The 24,124-nt window shown below is 42.1% G+C and overlaps 1 pseudogene; it reads left to right on the top strand.

The window, feature by feature from the left end:
• LOC128572633 (UDP-GalNAc:beta-1,3-N-acetylgalactosaminyltransferase 1-like) overlaps nucleotides 1–24,124 on the top strand; it is a 156,685-nt pseudogene that overhangs the window by 370 nt on the left and 132,191 nt on the right.

Genomic DNA, 24,124 nt, shown 5'->3' with positions numbered 1-24,124 from the left:
CGACAATGCCTTCCTGACTGGGCAGTGCGGACGGCCCTGTGCGCCCTGTGTTAGGTGTCTCTAGGGAAACTGAACCGACAGGGTGTGGACGGGTTCTTTACACTTTAAGGAGCGGGTTGAGGTCTGTGGGGCAGGCCAGTGGGCTGGAAACGGAGCCTCAGGCAGGGTTTCTAGGTTGCGTTCTGGAGGCAGCAGACTTCTTTCTCTTCAGAGAAACCACCGTCTTTATCCTTAAGACCTTAAACTGGTTGGCTGAGGCCCACCTGCCTCCATTGTGGAGGACAGTCTGCTTTACTCTGAGGAAGAGTACAGATTTCAATGGTAATCACACCATCTGAAAAATACCTTCACAGCAACATCTGGACTTGTGTTTAGCCAAACAGCCGAGCACTGGAGTGACTTCAGCTCGACAAGGAAGTTAGGGTGTGTGCCCCTGTGATACTCTGAAATTAAAACAAGGTCAAAAAAAGTAATCAAGTGACTTACACGCAGCAGGCCCCAGAGAGCCCTCACCCCTCTGGGCACGCTGTGTCCTCCCTGCCCTCGGGGGCCTCCCCCCCCACATCCATTCTATTTTTTTTTTTTTTTTTGTGGTTTTTGGCTGGGGCCGGGTTTGAACCTGCCACCTCCGGCATATGGGACCGGCGCCCTACTCCTTGAGCCACAGGCGCCACCTACACATCCATTCTAATACATTCTAATACTTTAGGTTCGTTTCCCTGATTGGAGCCAATCTCTGTTCTGCTGACTTTCTGCCTCTCTCTCTGATCTTCCCTTTTCTTTCCCCTCTCACTCCTCCCCGGGGTCATGCCTTCTTTGCATCCTTTAAAAACAGCCTGATAATAATTGTCCCTGAGCTTTCACTGTGACAGCTCTGGCTGCCTTCTGGGTCCAGCACCCTTCCCTCTGTCCTGGGGTTCAGTGATCAAAATTCCAGGGACTCAGGGGGCAGATGCATGTTGGGGAGAATCACTTCTTAGGTGTGGATGGACTCCGTGGCCTCCTGCTGAGGCCCAACCCCTGCCCGACCCTTGGCTGCCTTTTCTCTTGGCCTGCTGTGGGACGAGGACCTGGTCAGCTATGCCGCTGGGGGGCACACGGCACACAGAGGCTGCCCACCTGCCCAGGGCTGTGCGTCCTTGTGGTCACAGGTGTGTTCTACAGAGAGCAACTGTCATGTTTTCCTTTTGGGAATTTGGGCTCCGGTGCTCAAAGCCGATGGATGCCTTCAAAGGACTCTATTTTCTATCCCGGAAGCATCACCCCTCCCCGGCACATTAACTTCTTAATGTCCGATTATAGAGAGCAGGGATATTCACCCATTTTATTATTCATAAATTGCCTTGCCCAATTTTCTCATCTAGAATGTAACTGTCATCAGTTAAAAAATCATTTTTAATAAGCCTCATTGTCAGGCTCCTGTTTTCCAGAGTCTAACAATTTTTTTAATCCTTTCTTCCTAGGCATTTATTCACTGAAAATTGTCAGGGCCATAATGATTTTCTCTGGGGACTACAGTCTCCTTTTCTAACCTCTTCTTCTCTTCTCAGACTACTATGTGCAAATCGACACCCACTAGGGTTGCTAAGATCATCTCCCACCTACATTCAAAGCTCTATCTTCCTTTACTCACAAAAATTCCCAGGGGGAAAAAAAAATTAAGAAAAATGACTTAAAAACCTCTAGAACATTATTTTTGGTCACGTTCCTTCAGACATTTTGCTTGAGTTTGTCTAGGTTTTAATGTATAATAGATGGTCAAGGTTATTTAATCCTATCTATAAAACTTCTAGCTGTGCAGCCCAGAATATTTGTTTCCCCAAAAATCCTAGATATAATTTTATTTGAAAGAACTGCATAGGCTAATTTCTTTAAAGTAGAACTTTTTCCCCCCTATAAACACCTAATTATTACTCTGCCTTCCCTTCCCACTGAGATCATGAACTCAGAATGCAGGGATTATTATCAGTTCCATTTGTTGGCATTCTTTTATTTTAGTATTGGAAACGAATCAAAATCATCACGTAATGCAAATCAGCTACGGTCACGATAGTGACAAGGACATCGGTAGGCACCTGCCGTGTGTCTGGCTTTTTCCTCTGTTATTTACGTGCATTTAACAGCCACCCTGAGAAGTCAGATGATCCCCACCTTCAGGTGGGAAGATGGAGTCTTGGGAAGTTTGCTGTTGTCCCCAAATCTACCTAGGTGCACTGTGTACCCACATTGATAGGCCTTGCCCAGCAGCCCACTGCTTCGTAGTGGCTACTACACTCATCGGGGAGGACCCGATTGTGTCCACTGAGGTCTGTATCCCTTTCTAGGTTAGCACACCAATTGTAAAGTTTGCTACAGTACTGCAGAGCAACAGTCAGAGGACCACGTACACTGGGGCTGGCAGGTTCGAACCCGGCCCGGGCCTACCAAACAACAATGACAACTACAACAAAAATATAGCCGGGCGTTGTGGCAGGCACCTGTAGTCCCAGCTACTCGGGAAACTGAGGCAAGAGAATCGCTTAAGCCCAAGCGGTGGAGGTCGTTGTGAGCTGTGACGCCATAGCACTTTACCCAGGGTGACATAGTGAGAGTCTGTTTCAAAAATAAATAAATAAATAAGTAAATAAATAAATAAAACAGTCAGAGGAGGAGAAATGTGGACAAACGTGATGAAGAACCTGGACTTTGGATTCGATCTGATCACTTCCAGCATTTGAAGTCTCCTGTTCTCACCATACACCAAGGCAGTTCTAGAGAAAGGAAATTAAAGAATACGTGCGAACTTGGATGAAAGAGGCTGAGTTGCTTCTCACCCTCTTGCCCTGAAGAACACGCCGTTCCAGTTATTTTTTGTTGGATAACAAACCATCTCAAAGTGAATGGCTTAAAATAACTACAACCTTGTATTATTATCTCTTCAGGCTCAGAGCTCCAGTGGGTGGTTCTCACAGAGGCAGGGGGGTGGGGGGATTACTTACGTGTTTGACTCCTGAGCTGGGAAGACTCACAGATGAATAGAATCTAACATCTTTCACGGAACATACTTTTGGTGACTTTGTAAATGAATGGGTCCATCTGCCACACTGTTCAACATAAGACTCTTTCCTGATCAAGTCTCTGGAAACCACATCTTTTATGTAGATTACCGTACAATCCTACACTCCTTTAATATGTTTGGTCAAAAGACAGTGTTTTCTGTAGGTATTTCCTTCTTGTCATAGAAGAGGTAGTTAAATATTTTTAGTATGGAAATAAAAGAGTCCTATGGGTATTATTGTAAAATACTTCAATGTGCTTCCTATAGGATAAAAAGATGACATTTGTCTGATGCACCTTTGTAGGTAGAGTTAGGGGAAGTTGATGAAAGTTGTAAGGAGACTGTTCCCTTCCCATCATTGAGGAGACTTTTCTGAAGTTTAAAAATAGTGAACTTATTGGTTAGTTAATACTTGCTTAGAAGTGTTTAAGAATGGGCTGTTCCAGAGTGGGGTTTTACATGGGTGAAGCCCCTTTAAATGTTAGAATTCTGTGGTTCCAGTAGACCCACAGCATGTATGGTATTTGTTAAGAAAGAACGCAGTGGTCAGGACGCCCAGAGTCAACTCAGCAGATGGCTGTGGAGGTGGCTCTGATTTGATTAACCCGGAGCCAATGTCAAGGCCTGTCTGCACTCTGAGCGGCAGGCAGAACCCTGCTTTCATTTCTGCTGATTCCACCTGTGTTAGTTTTGCCTGCCCCACGGTACATACTCAGAGGCTGTTACTAAGTGAATTTTTTACTCTTTAAATATGGAAAGGATGAGAGAAATGTCGCGTCTTGTATCCCTTTCTAGAACCAAGTTCTACTCTGGGCACAGAATCAGAACAGAAACTTAGTAAGTATTGATTGATTGGAACTTGTTGAGCATGGATGCTATTGGTTGATAGTTACCGTTGGGGGGAACGCAGCAGTCGGTGTTTAAACACGTATGTTGTGACATTAGCACACCCTGGCGGGCCTGTTTATCCACCTGCCCCTCTGATCTGAATGGGAGTATTTTCACAGATTGATAGAACTCAGGCTCTTCTAGCCTCTAGCTTCGGGAAGAAGCTAGAGTTGATCTCCTTGCTTTTCCGCATGTTGGATTCTCACAGCGCTTTCTCAGTGTCCATCTCAGGAAAATGCCCATCACCCTCCTGGAATGGACACCCCCAAGAAGGACTCCATCGCCTTCTGGATGGAGTCATGTTCATTGAATTCTACACTCCATGTGGGGCTTGTGAGACAGCGGGTGGGGCTGCTGGGGACACAGGACTGCGAATAAGGGTTTTCAGACCCCAGTCCTAAGAAGTCAGGCTTTAGAGGACAACTTCCCGATACCAGTGACTTCCTGGTGTGGTAACACCTGCGTTTTCACAGCAGAGCAAGCACAGTAAACTCACATGTGGTTAACTGGATACAATCAGGACACCATCAGCTTTCTAAACCAAGTGAGACCCCTGAAACATGATGTTACTTGACCGGGTAATCATCCTCAATTCTCCTCTGGCTTCAGGCGTTTCCAGTGCTGGGAAGCCAGACAGTCCTGGCTGCCCCCTTCACAGCAGTCAGTGCTCTGAATGGCAATGATTTTTAATTTCCCTTAGCACGGTTTAGCACTGGCCAGCAGATGCAGGCAGCTGTTTCCTGGGGTGACACGGTGCAGCTGCTGCCCCCTAAGGAACAAGCAGGAGACAGCTCAGCACAGTCCCAGAGCATCCTGCTTGGGCTGTCTATAGGAGGGGCGTTGGGGACCGTGATGGTCCCTTAAGACATTTCTCTCTCTAGTCTTGGAGTTTCATGAAAGATTCCCCCACCCATTATGAAAATCCCGGCTGCACCTCAATAAATCAGTTGTCCAAGTGCCTTGCAAAGGTACCATTTATGATGTCCATCACTACTGTTTTCAGAGCCTTTCTTTTTCTTTCTTTTTGAGACAGAATCTCATTCTGTTGCCCCAGGCCAGAGTCCTGTGGCCTCAGTCTAGCTCTCAGCGACCTCACACTCCTGGGTCAAGCAATCTTCTCACCTCAGCCTCCCGAGTAGCTGGGACTACAGGCCCCACTGCCATGCCTGGAATTTTTTCCTATTTTTAGTAGAGGTGGGTCTTGCTTTTGCTTAGACTGGTTTCAAACTCCTGAGCTTGTGATCCTCCTGCCTTGGCCTCCCAGAGTGCTGGTATTTCAGCACCCTTTTTATTAAGTGTTAATATTATGCCAATAATATCAATGAATTAGTGAAGAGATGATGAGCATTGAAGCCACGTGTGACCAGCCACACTTTATTGCAATTAAACAGAGTCTCTAAAGGGCAGTTGAGGAATAACAGGGCCCTGGATAATCCTGTCTGTCCTCACATAGTCATGTAGGTCAGTTAATTGACAAAATGGTCATTTGATCCAGAATTTCAAACAAAGTGGTTGCTAGGCTGACTACATACTTGAATTTGCTCCCTGTAGGGTTGGTGTTACGTAGGTGTAATGCAAAACTCTGAGCTGGGGCTTCTTGATGTGGTGAAAATTACAGTGGTGTAACCATTATGCTACTTTCGATTTGCCAACCATCCTTTATGGGCACATTGGTGGAATACGTTGTTGGCTGTATGTTAAAATCATATATATATATTTTTTATTGTTGGGGATTCATTGAGGGTACAATAAGCCAGGTTACACTGATTGCAATTGTTAGGTAAAAAAACCATATTTTGTTAATAAGAGGCTTAGTGTAAATAAATCCCTCATTTTCATGGCCTGTGAATCCACTCTTTATTCGAAAAGTTTGGCATATAGCTCTGATTGTGCCTCTAGGAATGGCTGGGGAAATTTCCTCAACTTCCTTTCTTCACCTGTTTTAGGAGAATTATGATAGAAACTTCTGCAGAGAAAAGTGGGTACCAGAGGGAACTGATCATTGTAAACAGGGTTATATGGGATGAATAACAGCAGGCTGGACAAATACCCAAGGTATTCGGACCCTGGGAAGGATGTTTAGTGCTTGCCAGATTTTGCTATGTTTTTTTTTCTTTTATTTGGGGAAAAATATCAAATTGTAAGTCTCCTCTAATTCTTTGTGGGATGAGGAAGAGTATAAATAAGTATACTTTATAGGCAATGTGAAAATTTCGGAAGGTCCAATTATAATAATAAATTATATTTTATATACCGATCTTCTTTATCCTTTGTTTAAATGCAGACTGATGGTCAGTATATAACAGATTATACGTGGGCAGCTCCAGGGCAGGTGCTCAGATCATGACGGTTAGGCTTGTGTGGCCCCTGTGTGCCTCAGATTACCTGTCTGTGAACTGGGGTGGGGGTGATCATAGGTTGTGGGAAATGGTGCTTTGTTTGAAACTGGTCTGGTGCTTGCTGATGCCCAGATGAAAAGATCTATTGTGATTTTTGAAGAATAAGGACAGGCTATTTTCTTGAGCAGGCTGAGGAAAACCTTAGAAACTTGGGTCTCCTGATACACAAGAAGACGTGGTAGAAAAAGCCCAAGAAGCTTCCCCCTTCCCCTGCCCATTTACTTCTTAGCTGAATATCTATTTAGCTTGGCTAAATGCAACTTCTCTGCCATGCTGCTATACCTGGGAGAGGCTTAGTCCTGATGGACACCCACTTCCATGGGAATGTGCCTTGCTCACGGGTGATAAGATTTCATCTAATCGTGATTTAACAAATATTTATCAGGCGCTTTGCTAGGCGTTGTACATTTTAAAATGTTAAGAGATTTCTAGTTAAAGAGCTTACGGTTTGGTGAGAGGGGTAGGACGGATTCTGAACCTGATGGGCTGCGAGACCGGAGCGCAACCTCCAGGGGGCGCTCACGGGAGCGCTGCCGTTTCCTGCGTCCATTCTCCCGCCAAATCTCTCAACCTCTATTTCGTTTCTTCTCCATCGCCCAGCACTTTAGCTCCGGAGACCTTACGTCCTAACTCTAAGAAACTAAAAGCAATAGAAGAGAACTTCCTAGTGCTTCCGCCATGACTGCCACCTACCAAGAGCACTTTCTGTCTAGATAAAAGACATGTCCTGCGCCCTTTTCAGCCCAAGCCAAGCCCCCTCTTATGCCCTGTACCCCACTCGCTCTGACCTGCTCCAGGACGTGGCTTCAGCACCTCCTTGGCAGCATCAGATTTATCCCCTTCTAGTGGATCGCGCCCTTCATCATAGAATTTGCCCAAATATCTCTTATCTAAGAAATTCCATCCTGTAAGCCCACTTCATTTCCCTGCATTCCTAAATAACAAAACTCTATGGAAAGATCTTTTACAATCACTACATTGACTTCCTACTGTCTCCTTTTCTTTTGAACTAATTCTAACCAGGATTTATCTCTACCAGTGGCCAAAAAGCCTTAGGGTATTTATCCAAAGACAATAATATTAAGATGTCAAAGAGATGTCTGCAACCCCATGTTCCTTGTAGCAGTTTTCACAGTGACCTAGGGATGGAATCCATCTGAGTGTCCATTTATTGATGAATGGATAAAGAAAATGGGGTGCATGGGTGGGGCCTGTGGCTCTGAGTAGGGCGCCGGCCCCATATACCGAGGGTGGCAGGTTCGAACCTGACCCCAGCTAAACTGCAACAACAACAACGACAAAAAAAAAAAAAAAAAAACAAAGAAAGAAAAAAAGAAAAGAAAATGAGGCGCATATATACTATGGACTATTACTTAGCCAAAAAAATATAAGAAACAAAATAAAGGATTGTCTGCTCTTTTCTTGTTGATTAGTTTCAGTTCTCTGTAGATTCTAGTTATCAGCCCCCCCGGGTAAAGGGCTCAACTACACCTTGAACTTTACCTTAGAAATGCAAACAATGTGGCCTAGTCATTTATACCTTCATAGTAAGAGAGATTATAAAAAAGAGAATGAAATCCTGTCATCTTGTCAATATAGATAAACCCAGAGGACAGAGTTTAGTGAAATAAACAAGGCACAGAAAGACAAGTACTGCCTGATCTCCCTCACACAGGGAATCTAAAACTGCTGCTCTCATAGAAGTGGAGAGTAGAATGAGGGCTACTACGGATGTGGTTGATTAGGAGAGAGGAAAATGGGGAAATACTGGTCAAAGGACATATAATTACTGTTTTTAAAAATATGCCCCAAATAGACAAATATAGAGAGACAGAAAGTAGAGGAGTGATTGCCCAGGGTTGGAGGATGGGGAAAGTGGATGGGGGAGAGAAATGGGAATGAGTACAACAGTTATAGAGTTTCTTTCTTATGGGATGAAAGTGTTTTAACACTGACTGTGGTGAGGGTTGCACAACACTGTGAATATACTAAGAACCATTGGGCTGTACATTTTAAATCAATGAATTACACCTCAATAGAGCTGTTCAAAAAAATAAATAAAAGAGGGCAGGGCATGGTGGGTCACGCCTGTAATCCCAGCCCTTGGGAAGCTGAGGCAGGCGCATTACCTAAGCTCGTGAGTTCAGGAACAGCCTGAGCAAGAGCGAGACCCTATCTCAAAAAAATAGCTGGGCATTGTGGTGGGTGCCTGTTTTCCCAGCTACTTGGGAGGCTGAGGCAAGACAATTGCTTAAACCCAAGAGTTTGAGGTTGCTGTGAGCTGTGATGCCACAGCACTCTACCAAAGGTGACATAGTGAGACTCTGTCTCAAAAATAAAAATGAAATAAAATAAATAAAAGAAAAGAAAAAGAAAATAAAAGCTTTTCCAGGGTCACAATTGACCTTCATGCTACTAAGTGCCACGGTCAATTCTTAGTTCTCTTGTGACCTAACAAGCCTATTGGCCTATTTCACAGTTGTTTCCTCTTGAAATCTTTGCTTCATGTGGGCCTGGGACGCCATCCTTATTCTCTTTGTTAACGAAACCCATACATGTTGGGGCATCCCAGGTCTCAGTCCTTTGATCTCTCTTCTGAATAGAATATACTCACTCCTTGAGTGCTTTCATTCTATCCATGTCTTAGATACCTATCTAACCCGACATGTTTCCATATTTATATCTCTAAACTGGATCTCTCTTCCAAGCTCCAAATTTAATATCAGACTGCCTCATTCTTTCACTGATGCATAATGGATGGACATATTTTTGGAATATATGTGATAATTTGATACATTTGCATATGTCCTTTGCTCTTCATTTCTTTCACCCTACATCTGTAGATGGTCTTTGACTTATGATGGGCTGGCTTGTGACTTCTGACTCTGTGATGGTGTGAAAGCAATGGGCATTTAGTAGATGCTGTACTTTGAAGGCTGATTTTGATGTTTCCCCAGGTTGGTGATCATGGTCTGAGGCTTTCTTGGGATGCGGGCAGCTCTTAGGCAGCCAGTAGTCACAAGGGTAAACAGCTCATACTCTACAGCAGCAGTTCTCAACCTGTGGGTCACGACCCACAGGAACTGTATTAAAGGGCCGCGGCATTAGGAAAGTTGAGAACCAGTGCTCTACAGAGCCCTGTGTTGCCCAAAAGTAAGCTAATGCAAGTGTCCTGAGCACCCGTAAGGTAGGCTCCAGTGTTCAGTAGCTCAGGTGTGTTAAATGCATTTTTGACTTACTATATTTACAACTCGATGAGGTTATCAATACGTAACCCCTAATAAGCCAAAGAACAGCAAAGCCTATCAGTTCTATTTTCAAGCCGTATTTCAAGTCTGAGACTTTACATCCTTCCTGCTCTGTCCCTCCTTTATTTAAGCCATCAATTTCCTCACCTATAAAATGGGCATAACCCCCTTCTGGACTTGTAGCCCTGCCTGCCTCACTGTTGCCCCCTCTTCCATCTGTCGTCTATAGAGCAATTCTCTTATTCAAATTTTATCATCACACTCATCTGCTCATAGCACTCCAAAAGGTTCTCATCTTGCTCCCATAAAAGCTCAAGTTCTTTGTCTTTCATTCTGCAAGGCCCAGTCTTATGTGCAACATCCCGCCTCCTATTTCCTTCCTAACCTCCTCTGCCGTCAACTTCCCCCTTGTTCACTGCACTCTGCCCCTTGCCTCCTAGATGGTCTTTGAACATGTCAAATGAGTTCTCACCTCACTCAAGAGAGATGTGCCTTTGCATGTACAGTTCCCTCTGCCCGGAAAGCTCTTTCTCAGACATCTCGTCCGAGTCACTCCTCACTTCCACCAAGTCTCTGCTCAGTCTCACTCTTCATGAAGTCTTCCCTGATCAGCCTGATTCAAGCCCATTCCACCCCTGGGCACTCCCCAGCTCCTTCACAGACTAGCTTTCCTCTCTAGTACATATTGCCCTCTGATAAATACCAAGAGCAAGTGAGGAGGCAATCTGATTTAAATTCCGAAGATCACCGTGAAGGTCATTGTGGTGGATTGTAGGACCAATAGCACATGGGAAGGCGTGGGAAAGTAGAAGCGGAGGATGCAATAGGAAACCAATGCAATTTTCCAGGAAAAAGTACATTAAAGCCTTGAAATAATATAGCCCTGATGAGGGGTAATAGCTCTATTCCCAGCCAAAGCTTTAGCACTTGAGGTGTGAAAGCTCATGCTACAGCCAAGGGGTGTTTTGATCATCTGCCACCAGGTAGGCAAGTCTGAGATGGGAGAGCTGAGGTTTGGGGCAAGTTCAGTTCTTATTAATTGGGACTGGAGTGGGGATGGGATCTAGTTACCAGTGGGGGTTGGAAGAAAAGATCATCCCCTCTGACATATTTTAGAACATGGACGAATGCTGAATCCTGAGTGGAGCTGATTCAATATGGCACTTTGTACATTCCTGTGAACTCTGGGTTTGTTCTCATCCTCCACATTTCTGAATAATAACTGAGCCAGTTTACAGTTCTTTGCCTTTTACTTTCATAGCTGATTGCCACCAACAACTGATCGCTCGTCTGCCTTAATGACTGACTCTGATTGGTAGGTAGAATTGGCCTGTAGTGATCGGCACTGATCCCTGAGGGGCTGAAATTGCTGGCCCAAATGAGACACAGTCCTGACTGTTCTTCAAACTTCAGTTAGAGTTTCAGATCTTTGTATTAAAAAATATATATTTGAGCCCTTAGTACATTTCTACCAAGAAGATCAAAGTTAATAAAAAGGAAAGTGATTGAGAAAATTGGAAAGTCATTTCACAGATCTTAATTCCAAATTCTTTAATGGAAGTAAAACTTTCACCAGTAAGAAAAAAAAAAAGAAAGGAAAATAATAAAGCATATATACATGATTTAGACAGAAGAGTGGTTTTTTTTTTTAATCAACATGGTAGAATTGAATTTGTGTCAGCACATTTGAACCTAAACTGTGGTTTATCCATAGTAAAATGATGACTAGTGTGGTGAGTCTGAAATATTTTGCAATTAGTTCAGTATCTTTTTTTTTTTTTTTTAGAGACAGAGTCTCATTTTGTCACCCTTGGTAGAGTGCAGTGGCATCACGGCTCACAGCAACCTCCAGCTCTTGGGCTTAGGTAATTCTCTTGCCTCAGCCTCCCAAGTAGCTGGGACCACAGGTGCCCGCCATAATGCCGGCTATTTTTTGTTGCAGTTGGGCTGGGGCTGGGCTGGAACCCACTACCCTCAGTAAATGGAGCCAGCGCCCTACTCACTGAGCCACAGGCGCTGCCCCAGTATCTTTTTCTTTTTCTAATTTGCCTTTAAGTCAGGATAGGGCTGCCTTTCACTTTGAGAATGCTTGGTCAAAGACCATCCTTCTTTTTTCTTAAGTCAGGAGGACCCTTCCTGCATTTCTTGGTTTTGACAGTTTTCTCCAACAGCAAAGGGGAAGTTTCTTCAGTGGTTAAAGCTGTTAGTTACTTTGATGGTAGCTATATTCCTATGTCTCCTAACCACCTTTTCTTTTCCTTGGATTAACTTGGCTTCTTTATTTTCATTTCAACTTGGCTTAGAAAACTGGCCTTTAAATATCACATACTGTTTTCGTTATCTTCTTTCTGTTTTTCTTTTTATTCAGACAAAATATCTCATTCAGAGAGGAAATATTTAAAGCAAGATGATCTTTCTCCCAATTCCTTCCTTCTCGTATGCTCCTCTCATTCCTAGAGATGGTGGAAATATTGGAAACCAAATGCCATTCTGGACCTGCGATGTGCTTTTCAGTACGGCTTATACATGGAAAACCTACCTGATTTGTTTCCCACTGAGAAGACAGCAGGGTTTCATAGGAGGCATCAGCTCTCAGGAAAATATTTCTCTTGAAAATATTCCACAAATAGCCAGGCAGGATGCAAACCCCAGCCAGCTAACACAAAGGAGTGGCCAAGAGCTTGACTCTGAAGCCAGCAGGCTGGAGTGGAAGCTGGGCTGTACCACTTACCAGCAGCGTAGCTTTGGGTATGCCATTTAACCCCCAGAACCGTGGTTTTCTGAATGGTAAAATGGAAATAATAGTGCTTACTCAATACCCTTGCTGTGAAAGTCACATGGGCTAACACGGGAGATGTGCCTGTGCCTGACACCCAATGTGCATTGTAAAAAGTGAGCATTATTATCAGGACTCTTTAGCCCAAACTCTTCGGCACCTGTGACCCTCCCAGCTTGGCTGCTTGCTCCCAATTCCAATGGCTTTTCCAATCTTTGCCCCCAGTATTATCTCTCCTCTTTTCCTTGCTGCTCTTCTTTGCCTGAGGGTCACTACTGACCTTTCTGTTGCGCAGGTCCCCCTTCTTTATGTGGTCATTTGCCTAGTTCCGTACCCCCAAGGATGACAGTCTGGATGAGCACTGGTTGTTTTTTCCAGTTCTCCCCCTGCATCATGTTCTGCCTGTTGGACCAGACTTCTTTCCAGCTCCACATGCTGGCTTTGCTTCACCAGTAGCTGCCCCACCCTGTAGGCACGTCCACCTCTGAGTGTCAGCCCCTCCCAGGCTGCCCTGCCATGCTGCAGGGAACTCAGCCACTTCCAGTGATGGCTGAGACGTGATGTTTCCATTTCTCCCCTCTGCCACCTCTTTCTATATACAATAATTTATTCCTTTTCTGAATCTTTGACTAATCACTTATACAATTCCTTTTCATAGCACTTATTCTATCTTGTATTAGCTAATTGTCAGTCTTTCCGTAACAGATTACAAATTTCTTGTAGGGTACAGACTTTGTCTTAAATCCAGTATTCTCCTAAAAATCTCAAAAGTTGTGGATACCAGAAATGACAGGACATAGTTAAACCTTCTTTTCTGAGAATGTTAGACTTTGTGGGCCAGTATCACACCCTGCTGCTTTAGTAATTGATCCAAAACCCAAATATTTATTGCCAACTTTCAAAGGGACTCCAAGAATCTGCCCGTAGAATTTTGGTACACATCAAAACTAAGGTTGTAATAATTCTCTACTGAAATGGTTACATTTTGGACTTCTTAGTTTAGAAGTAAGCCAAAGATGGAAAAATAAACGTAAAAGGAGAAAGGCAGAAATGGTTCACGTGTTGGGGAACTGGATTATTAAATAAAACTGAAATGAATTGCGACTATTTATATCAAAAGAAAAGACTATGGAGGAGAAACTTATCTCTGCTGAACTCAAAACACGTTGCAGCATAGAGAAGTTTGGACTAAGCCCGTTACCTCCACGATAATGATACGAATTTGGTTTAAATCACAGAAGGAAGACTTAAAGTTAGTTATAAAGCCAAACATTCACAGTGAATGACGATGATCACTTGCATGTGTCCCTGGTGGAGTGGGGACAAACTTGCTTCTTTAGAAGACTCTTCCACAATGCAGAAGTCTAACTCTCTGCAATATTTTTGGAGCAGAATTTCTCAAGGCAGCAGAATAAGTAAGATGCATTTTAGAGTTCTCTTTCAATCTCTTTTTCTTTGCTTTTGTTATTGCTTTTTAAAAAAATAATACGTCCAATATTTGAGGATTAAAAGAGACTTTATACCTGGGGTGTCCGTGTTTGGACCAAGTCTTAGAAGCCCTGCATTTTCTCAACAGTGAATTTGTGGAGGAACTGCCAGCCACCAAAGGTGTTCAAGTCATCGCACTTTAGGTTTTATACTTTACCAGGAACACTTACTAACAACATTTATCCTAAAGAATAATTCCCAGAATTATTTTTAAAATAATTACCCCCCCAATCCTAAATTTCCTTTCCCAACCAACCAACCAACCAACAACTTCTGATGGGTAGAGCAATACACATAGAAACATAAATTGTTTATTAGAATTTGGTTACAAAGTACCAGAATAAAGTACTGAGTAAGTCTTATTCAAAGCACGTATGTTTTTGATATATTTTCTGGCTTGGCTTTGGATGATTTTCCTAATTCTCTTCCTACGATGTTATATTATTTTGCACTGGGCTCTTGGCCTAAAATTATGACATGAGCTGCGCTTGAGACCTGTTACTTGTCAACAATTAATTAGCTTAGGTTTCAACTACAAAGAGAGATGGCTGGTGATGAATAGCTTTTCACGTCTGTGTTGGTTCATACTAAGGCTTAGTCATTTAGTATTTCAGCTCCTTGAGGGTAGAAACTGTTGACATAATTATGTGTACCCTCCATTGTAATGAGGGCGAAATGTTTCTCAATGGATTTCAGTTAGTAGAACTAAAAATGGGAACGCCTCTAATAATATGGATTTATGGAGTGCGTGTTTTAATGCTTCTCTCTGATAGCCAAGAGTTTTAATTACAGAAGTGAAGAAGCTACAAACATCCTAGGGATCACGAGAAGATATCAGAAAAGGGTCAAGATGGTGGTGAGAAGTTATGACCTAATAATAAAATACACCAGTTATGCTGGAAGACATGGAATAGATTTCTGGAAAGCTGATGATGAAGAAAGGACTCAAAAGTCAGGAAAACAGAGAGTAAGAGAAACCCAAGAGAGAAGGCTGTTCTGGAGGGGTGCTGAGTGGCCCCCACGGGGATACCAAGTCAGCTGCACAGACCTTCTTCCTGAACCAACTTAGGGGCCAGGTCAACCAAAGCCAGCCAAATACCGGGATGTCCCCACCAGAAGGAAAGTGAAGACTCCCACTGTGGGCTCATCTCCCTGAGTTTCCTTCTGCCCCACGCCCCCCAACAAGAAACAAAGCAGCCTACCTTAAGACTGAGGCTTATGCTGCTATTGTCTTGGACTACCTCAGTGCCACTTCTGGTGTTTATCCGTCTGCTTCTTGTCAGAAATGACTTCTCGGGTGCTTAAAATCTTTGAGAGTCACAGAGTTTAAAGGCAGATATCTGGCTGAGGGTGTGCTAAGACACCATCCATGCTGAAGGGTAATGAACAACTGAATGAAGTAGCATACTGAAATGATGGATAACTTTTCCCCCCTATTTTTGCATCACTGGTAGTTTAAAAAAGGGGGAGGAAGAAGGAAACACGGCCATGACAATGCGGCCAGACAAACCAAGTAGCGTTTTGACAGTTTTATCTAGGGGGTCAGTTCTTTGTACTTCTCAAACGGAAGCTGCATGTGGAAGTGCCACTGTCCCTGTGTGCACACACAGGCCTTAGGAGGAACATCCCCCCAGCTCTAGAGTACCCCCACTCATGTGATTTATGAGGGGGCTAACTCCAGTGCAGAGGTGCATGAGTTCCAGAGGATTTATTTATTAAGGAGTCACTAGATTCACTGTCCACGGGCTCCCTTATCTTCCTACCTTCCAGGTTTTCCTCCCTGCAAAGCATAATACCACGTCAGGGCTGAGCGCGATGTAACTCCAGCAAGGAAGCCAGCTGTGCCTCAAGTCCAGGGCTGCCGATTCCTGCCACCCTCCGACTTGCCTGGTGTCTCACCAATCTTTAATAGGCATCCACCATGTCAGTGTGCTTTGTCTTGACAATGTCCCATCCCATCTTAGCGTGCCTTTCTTTGAATTCTGAACCTTTGTGTTGCCATTTTTGCTGACCTTGAGTTCACTTTGCCATTTTCTATTATTTCATTAACATCCAGACCTTAGTCTCTGGGTGTTGTGGCTCAACACCTGTAATCCTAGCATTCTTGGAGGATGGGGCAGGTAGATTGCTTGAGCTTAGGAGATGGAGACCAGCCTGAGGAAGGCTAGACCCCTGTCTCTCCTAAAAATAGAAAAAAACCTAGCTAGGTATTGTGGCAGGTGGCTGTAGTCTCAGGTACTTGGGAGGCTGAGGAAAGAAGATGGCTTGATTGGCTTGGCACCTGTGGCTCAAGCAGCTAAGGCACCAGCCACATACACCCGAGCTGGGTGTATGGGTTTGAATACAGCCCAGGATGACCAAACAACAATGACAGCTGCAACCAAAAAATAGCTGGGTGTTGTGCGAGTGTCTGTAGTCTCAGCTACTAGGGGAGCAGAGGCAGGAGACTCGCTTGAGCCCAGGAGTTGGAGGTTGCTGTGAGCTCTGATGCCATAGCACTCTACCCAGGGTGACAGTGTGAGGCTCCATTTCAAAAAAAAAAAAAGAAGAAGATGGCTTGAAACCAAGAGTTTGAGGTTTCTGTGAACTATGATACCAGGGCACTCTATCCAGGGTGACAGATTAGACTGTCTCAAAAAAAAAAAAAAAAAAAAAAAGAAAAGAATTAAAAATTGTATAGAGCTTAGTCTATTTACAAACCAATTCTCCTTCCCATTGTACCTTTCCCCAGTAATGACATGACCTTTTGTTCATATGCCTTGTTCTCAGTCATCAGGTGGTGTTAGCAAATGTGACGCTAGTATGTCCTTCCATTTAGCTGTCTCAGGGGGAGAATGGTCAACTCATCAGAGGATTACACAATCCAGGAGGGAATTACCGGGATTTCTGAGACAAAGTCAAGTCCAAGATACTTTTGGTATGCAGCTTTTTTCACACATTTCAGTGTCTTTATCGTTCAAGAGCAAAAGTGTGGACCTCACAACCTCCTGATTACACATAATCATGGAGATGAGGTAGAGAAATGGGTTCCCCCTAAATTTCAAAATCATCTCTAGTGTCAGGCTGGGGTTTGAGGCATGTGCCTGGAATTAATGGAATGCATGGTGTTGAGTTATAAGTGAAAGGGGGTCTTATTTTCTTATAAAGTGAAAAGGTGTGTTATTAGTTCATATCAGTAAAATAATATAAACACATCTGACACATACAAATGTGAGTCATCTTTTTATTTTTTTAAGACACGGGTGGGGGGATCTTGCTGTGTCAGCCCAGGCTGAAGCACAAGTCTTCTAAGAGATGAGATCTCAGTGTCATTGAAAGACCATCAAGGTCATCTAACAGGAAGGCTGTCAGTTCCATGGATCAAACTATCTGGGTCACAGGACCATGGGAGTAGCCTTTGCTACTGATCATGGCACCTGAGGGGATGCTGCCAAGAAGTCTTCCTTCCTGATAGACGGCTTTAGGAAAAGATTCGGTAGGCTTTACCAGCCCTTTACAAGTTCCCAATTCTGCTTTTGAGCCCCTAACATTCAATTTGAATTCCTCTCTCTCTAACTGCATCTCTCAGATACACTTCTTCCTGCAAGATACTGACAAACTATGAAGGTGGTCAGGTCTAGTTACCACAAAGAGCATCAGGACCTGCTCCAAGTTTGTACAGAGAAATGCAATGGTCTTTCCAGGTGAAGTCAAACACATTCGGGGACGCTCCCAGGAGTGTTCTGAGTCAGTCTTGGTTTTCAGATTGCCAATTTCATTGTTGGGGAGTTTTGACGTCTGACACAGAAAGTGTGCAGATTCATTTCCACAACGATAACAGTCTTAAAACAGTAGGTAATGGAAAAAACATAGTAAATGAAGGGGAAAAAATAAATCAGACTCCTGTCGAGATAAGCTAGATGATCTGAAACTAATTCATTCTCCTGTCCCTTGGGATCTCATGTTGACAAACTTGTGGAATATCTAAAAAGAAAAAAGAAAGTAAAAAAGCACGTGTAATTTCTACACCCAGAGATCATATCAGTGGACAGTTTGGTTTATTGCCTTTTAACTCTTTACCTTCCTCTAAGGTTTTGAAATCTTATATTTTGCATAAAAGTATGTGAATTGTTAATAAAATCAGTTCATCAACAAATTAATCATATCCATGCTCTATCAAAGCCATCACTTTTGAACATGAAAGAACATGGTTAGGAGGACAAGGCTTTCTTCCTGGGGTGTCGAGTAGGCCACAGACATGCCAGGAATTTCTCAGCTTTGGTAGCCTCATTAGGGAACTACCAAATAGTATCCAGTGGTCTTCTGAAGAACATGAATTGCAACAAGAATAAATAGGTCCATTATTGCAAGAATAACCAATAGCTTGCTTTGGGTCATCTTGCTAAATCCTCACAAAAACCCAATATGGGTACCACATATTCCATCTGAACTAACTGGATTCAGAGAGATTGAGAAACGTCTCCAAAGGCGCACAGCTAGTAAGTAATAGATCTAATATTTGAATGTAGGTCACCTGACTCCAGAGTCTATGCACCTTTATAGCTTTGTACAACTGTTCCTCAGGATTCTTCAAATCCTGTATTCTTAAGAGGTATCCAAATGGGCTCTTGCAAACCTTTCTGCTTCCAATTGGGGAAGTTCTAACACATCTATTTTTAAATGTCACCATGATATTTATATGTGGTGCCAGAAAATTCATTAGACTAAGTTTGCTTTGTCTGATTTCAGTAAAATTCAACATATGCCCATAGATAAACATGAGTACACGCATTGCTTTCTAATAAAGCCCTCATCCTTCAGCCTCCTCAATTATTGTCAGATTCACTCCTTATGACAATCTCTTCCCTTGACTGGAGGTCTTTGGGCCCCTCTGCTTGTCACCAGAGGGAGGGGACTAAGCATGTGTGAAGATTCACGAGTTCTGGTCTGAGTCAGGTCTTACAGAAAAAAGTTCCTGTCGTGTTAATTTTTCTTACCTGAACTTTTCATGTTTCCAAGAAGCAAAAAAACTCCAACTGTCTCAAATTTTACGAACCCATTTCCAATATTTTATCTCTTTGGGAGTATTCTCTATTCCAGCATCTCTTTTCCATTTTACCATAGTTTCATTTTTTTTTTCATTTGTTTCATTCTATCCTTCTATAAAATGTGTTTCAATTCCTGTACCTCTATAAAAGCACACAATTATATCTCTGATTCATTCCCCAAACATTTATTGAGCCCTGTCCTCTGCAATAGAAACACAGATAAATGACCCAGTTCCCATCTCAAAGGACGTTGGTGTGTAGTGGGAGAGAGGGTGGCCAGGAGAGGAGTTACCGCAGCATAATAGACGCTCCGCCGGGGAGTGCAGTGTGCTGCGAAGGGAGCGCAGAGGATGCCTTCTCAAACGTGGGAGGTGTCAGGAAAGCTGCTTTCTGTGGGTGAAAAAAACTCACCACATAAATTTTATTCATAACATGACTTCCACTTCTATTCTTAAAATGTTTTCTTTCCTCCCAAGCTCTGTAACCTTGATGACAATAGCGTACATGCGAGAGGAAGGCAAAAGGGATTGAAAGCCTGGGCTCCAGAAAAGCAATTCAATGTTTCTTTAGAAAGTAATGAAAAGAAATATATCCCCAAACTCAGCAGAACACATTTTATTAATAGGAACGGCCACATACAACCCCGGGTGATTCAATACCAAAAAGAAACACAAATTCCTACAAAGATCTGATATCACAAGGAGATAATAATTTACCCCGACCTGCACACCCTGACAGGTGCAAATTGAAAATGAAAACACAAATGCACAGCCCTTGTGGGTGTGATCTGGTGCCCTTCCAGAAGGCCGCAGTGCGATTTTATATACCGTCTCTGGTGGAGTCTTTTTGCTTTCCTTGGAAACCTAGTGGAAACTGTCATTCTGCAAACTTCTTTTTCTTTTTCTTTTTTTGTAGAGACAGATTTCTTTTTCTTTTCCTTTTTTTGTATAGACAGTCTTATTTATTTATTTATTTTTATTAAATCATAGCTGTGTATATTAATACGATCTCGGGGCACTGTACACTGGTTTTATAGACTGTTTGACACATTTTCATCATACTGGTTAACATAGCCTTCCTGGCACTTTCTTAGCTATTGTGTTAAGACATTTACATTCTACATTTACTAAGTTTCACATATACCCTTGTAAGATGCACCGCAGGTGTAATCCCACCAATCACCCTCCCTCCGCCTCCCTCCTCCCTCCCTCCCCTCCCTCCCCTCCCTTTCCCTGTTCCCCCTACTCTTAGGTTATAACTGGTTATAGCTTTCATGTGAAAGCCATAAATTAGTTTCATAGTAGGGCTGAGCACATTCGATACTTTTTCTTCCATTCTTGAGATACTTTACTAAGAAGAATATGTTCCAGCTCCATCCATGTAAACATGAAAGAGGTAAAGTCTCCATCTTTCTTTAAGGCTACATAATAGTCCATGGTGTACATATACTACAATTTATTAATCCATTCGTGGATCGATGGGCACTTGGGCTTTTTCCATGTCTTAGCAATTATGAATTGGGCTGCAATAAACATTCTGGTACAAATATCTTTGGTATGATGTGATTTTTGGTCTTCTGGGTATATGCCTAGTAGAGGAATTATAGGATTGAATGGCAGATCTATTTTTAGATCTCTAAGTGTTCTCCAAACATCTTTCCAAGGGAATGTATTAATTTGCATTCCCACCAGCAGTGTAGAAGTGTTCCCTTTTCTCCACATCCACGCCAACATCTCTGGTCTTGGGATTTTGTTATATGGGCTAATCTTACTGGAGTTAGATGATATCTCAAAGTAGTTTTGATTTGCATTTCTCTGATGATTAAGGATGATGAGCAGTTTTTCATATGCCTGTAGGCCGTGCGCCTGTCTTCTTCAGAGAAGTTTCTCTTCAAGTCCCTTGCCCAGCCTGAGATGGGATCACTTGTTCTTTTCTTGCTTATAAGTTTGAGTTCTCTGTGAATTCTGGTTATTAAACCTTTGTCGGAGACATAACCTGCAAATATCTTCTCCCATTCTGAGGGCTGTTTGCTTGCTTTACTTACTGTGTTCTTGGCTTTGCAGAAGCTTTTTAGTTTGATCAAGTCCCAGTAGTGTATTTTTGAAGCTGCTTCAATTGCCCGGGAGGTCCTCCTCATAAAATACTTGCCCAGACCGATTTCTTCAAGGGTTTTCCCTGCACTCTCTTTTAGTATTTTTATAGTTTCATGTCTTAAGTTTAAATCTTTAATCCAGTGAGAGTCTATCTTAGTTAATAGTGAAAGGTGTGGGTCCAGTTTCAGTCTTCTACAGGTTGTCAGCCAGTTCGCCCAGCACCATTTGTTAAATAGGTAATCTTTCTCCCACTGAATGTTTTTAATTGGCTTGTCAAAGATCAAATAACGGTAAGTAGCCGGATTCATCTCTTGGTTCTCTATTCTGTTCCAGACATCTACTTCTCTGTTTTTGTGCCAGTATCATGCTGTTTTGATCACTATCAATTTATAGTACAGTCTCAGGTCTGGTAGCGTGATTCCTCCTGCTTTGTTTTTATTTCTGAGTAATGTCTTGGCTATTCGAGGTTTTTTCTGATTCCATATAAAACGAAGTATTATGTTTTCAAGATCTTTAAAGTATGACAGTGGAGCTTTAATAGGGATTGCATTAAAATTGTATATTGCTTTGGGTAGTATGGACATTTTAACAATGTTGATTCTTCCCAGCCATGAGCATGGTATGTTTTTCCATTTGTTAACATTTTCAGCTATTTCTTTTCTTAGAGTTTCATAGTTCTCTTTATAGCGATCTTTCGCGTCCTTTGTTAGATAAACTCCCAAATATTTTATCTTCTTTGGCACTACTGTGAATGGAATAGAGTCCTTAACTGTTTTCTTCAGCTTGACTATTGTTGGTATATATAAAGGCTACCGATTTATGAATGTTGATTTTGTAACCTGAGATGCTGCTGTATTCCTTGATCACGTCTAAGAGTTTTGTAGTAGAATGCCTGGTGTTTTCCAGATATACAATCATATCATCTGCGAAGAGCGAAAGTTTGATCTCTTCTGACCCTATATGGATACCCTTGATCACCTTTTCTTCCCTAATTGCGGTGGCTAAAACTTCCATTTCAATGTTAAGGAGCAGTGGAGACAATGGGCAGCCTTGTCTGGTTCCTGATGTGAGTGGAAATGATTTCAATTTAACTCCATTCAATACGATATTGGCTGTGGGTTTGCAGTAGATGGCCTCTATCAGTTTAAGAAAAGTCCCTTACATGCCAATTTTCTTAAGTGTTCTGATCATGAAGGGATGCTGGATATTATCAAAAGCTTTTTCTGCATCAATTGAGAGAATCATATGGTCCTTATTTTTTAAATTGTTTATGTGCTGAATTATACATAGATTTATGGATATTGAACCAGCCTTGAGATCCTGGGATAAAACCGACTTGGTCATGATGTATAATTTGTTTGATGTGTTGCTGGATTCTGTTTGTTAGGATCTTGTTGAATATTTTTACATCTATATTCATTAGTGATATTGGTTTATAATTTTCTTTTCTTGTTGGGTCTTTTCCTGGTTTGGGGATCAGGGTGATGTTTGCTTCATAGAATGTGTTGGGTAGTCTTCCTTCTTTTTCTGCATTTTGCAACAGGTTGAGTAATATAGGTACTAATTCCTCTTTAAAGGTTTGGTAGAATTATGACATGAAGTCATCTGGTCCCAGGCTTTTCTTTTTAGGGAGGTTTTGTATGGTTGATGCTATTTCAGAACTTGATATGGGCCTGTTCAACATTTCCACTTGATTCTGGCTAAGTCTTAAAAGGTGATGTGCTTCCAAGTATTGGTCAATATCCTTCAGATTTTCATATTTCTGGGAATAAAGTTTCTTGTAATATTCATTAAGGATTTTTTGAATTTCTGAGGAGTCTGTTGTTATTTCGTCTTTGTCATTTCTGATTGATGAGATTAGAGATTTTACTCTTTTTTTCCTGGTTAGGTTAGCCAAAGGTTTATCTATTTTATTGACCTTTTTAAAAAACCAACTTTTTGATTTATTGATCCGTTGTATAATTATTTTGTTTTCAATTTCATTTAATTCTGCTCTAATTTTGGTTATTTCTTTTCTTCTACTGGGTTTGGGGTTGGTATGTTCTTCCTTTTCCAGTTGCTTGAGATGTCCCCTTAAGTTGTTAACTTCCTCTCTTTCCGTTCTCTTGAGGAAGGCTTGCAGTGCTATAAATTTTCCTCTTAGGACTGCCTTTGCAGTATCCAAGAGGTTCTGATAATTTGTGTCTCCATTGTCATTTTGTTCCAAAAGTTTGGCAATTTCCTTCTTAATCTCATCTATGACCCAGCTATCATTCAGCATAAGGTTATTTAACTTCCATGTTTTTGTCTGAGTATGCAGATTCCTATTGTTACTGACCTCAACTTTTATTCCATGGTGGTCCAAGAAGATGCAAGGAATAATTTCTATTCCTTTATGTTTACTGAGGTTAGACTTGTGACCTAAGATGTGATCGATTTTGGAGTATGTTCTGTTGGCTAATGAGAAGTATGTGTATTCAGTGTTTGGGGGAAGAAATGTTCTGTAGATGTCCGCTAAATCCAAATGTTGGATGGTTAGATTTAAATCTAAAATTTCTTTGCTCAGCTTCTTACTGGAGGATGGATCCAACACTGCCAAAGGAGTGTTAAAATCTCCAACTATTATGGAGCTGGAGGAAATCAAGTTGCTCATGTCATGTTAGAGTTTCTCTTATAAATTGAGGTGCATTCTGGATGGGCGCATAGATACTAATAATTGAAATCTTATCATATTGAGTATTATCCTTAACAAATATGAAGTGACCATTCTTATCCTTCCTTACTTTTGTTGGTTTAAAGCCTATTGTATCTGCAAATACAATTGTAACACCTGCTTTTTTCTGATTACCATTTGCCTGAAATATGGATGACCATCCTTTCACCCTGAGTCTATATTTGTTTTTTAAGGTAAGATGTGACTCTCGTATGCAGCAAATATCTGGCCTGAGTTTTTGTATCCAGTCAGCTAACCTGTGCCTCTTTAGAGGACAGTTTAAGCCATTCACATTAATGGAGAATATTGATAAGTCTGGTAAAATTTTGGGTATCGAGTTTTTCAAAAATCCAGTGGACATTTTTAATCCTTTTGCCACTGTGGAAGTTGGAGTTTGATCAAAAGTATCTGAGTGAGTTTGCTTTTGTGGCAGAGGATTGGGCTGTTCATTATAAAGGATAGGTCTGAGAATATCC

This window comes from Nycticebus coucang, chromosome 20 (assembly GCF_027406575.1).
Source record: "Nycticebus coucang isolate mNycCou1 chromosome 20, mNycCou1.pri, whole genome shotgun sequence".
Classification (NCBI taxonomy): Eukaryota; Metazoa; Chordata; class Mammalia; order Primates; family Lorisidae; genus Nycticebus; species Nycticebus coucang.
Note: the sequence above shows the minus strand (reverse complement) of the source record. Positions and strands in the feature narration are given on the sequence as shown.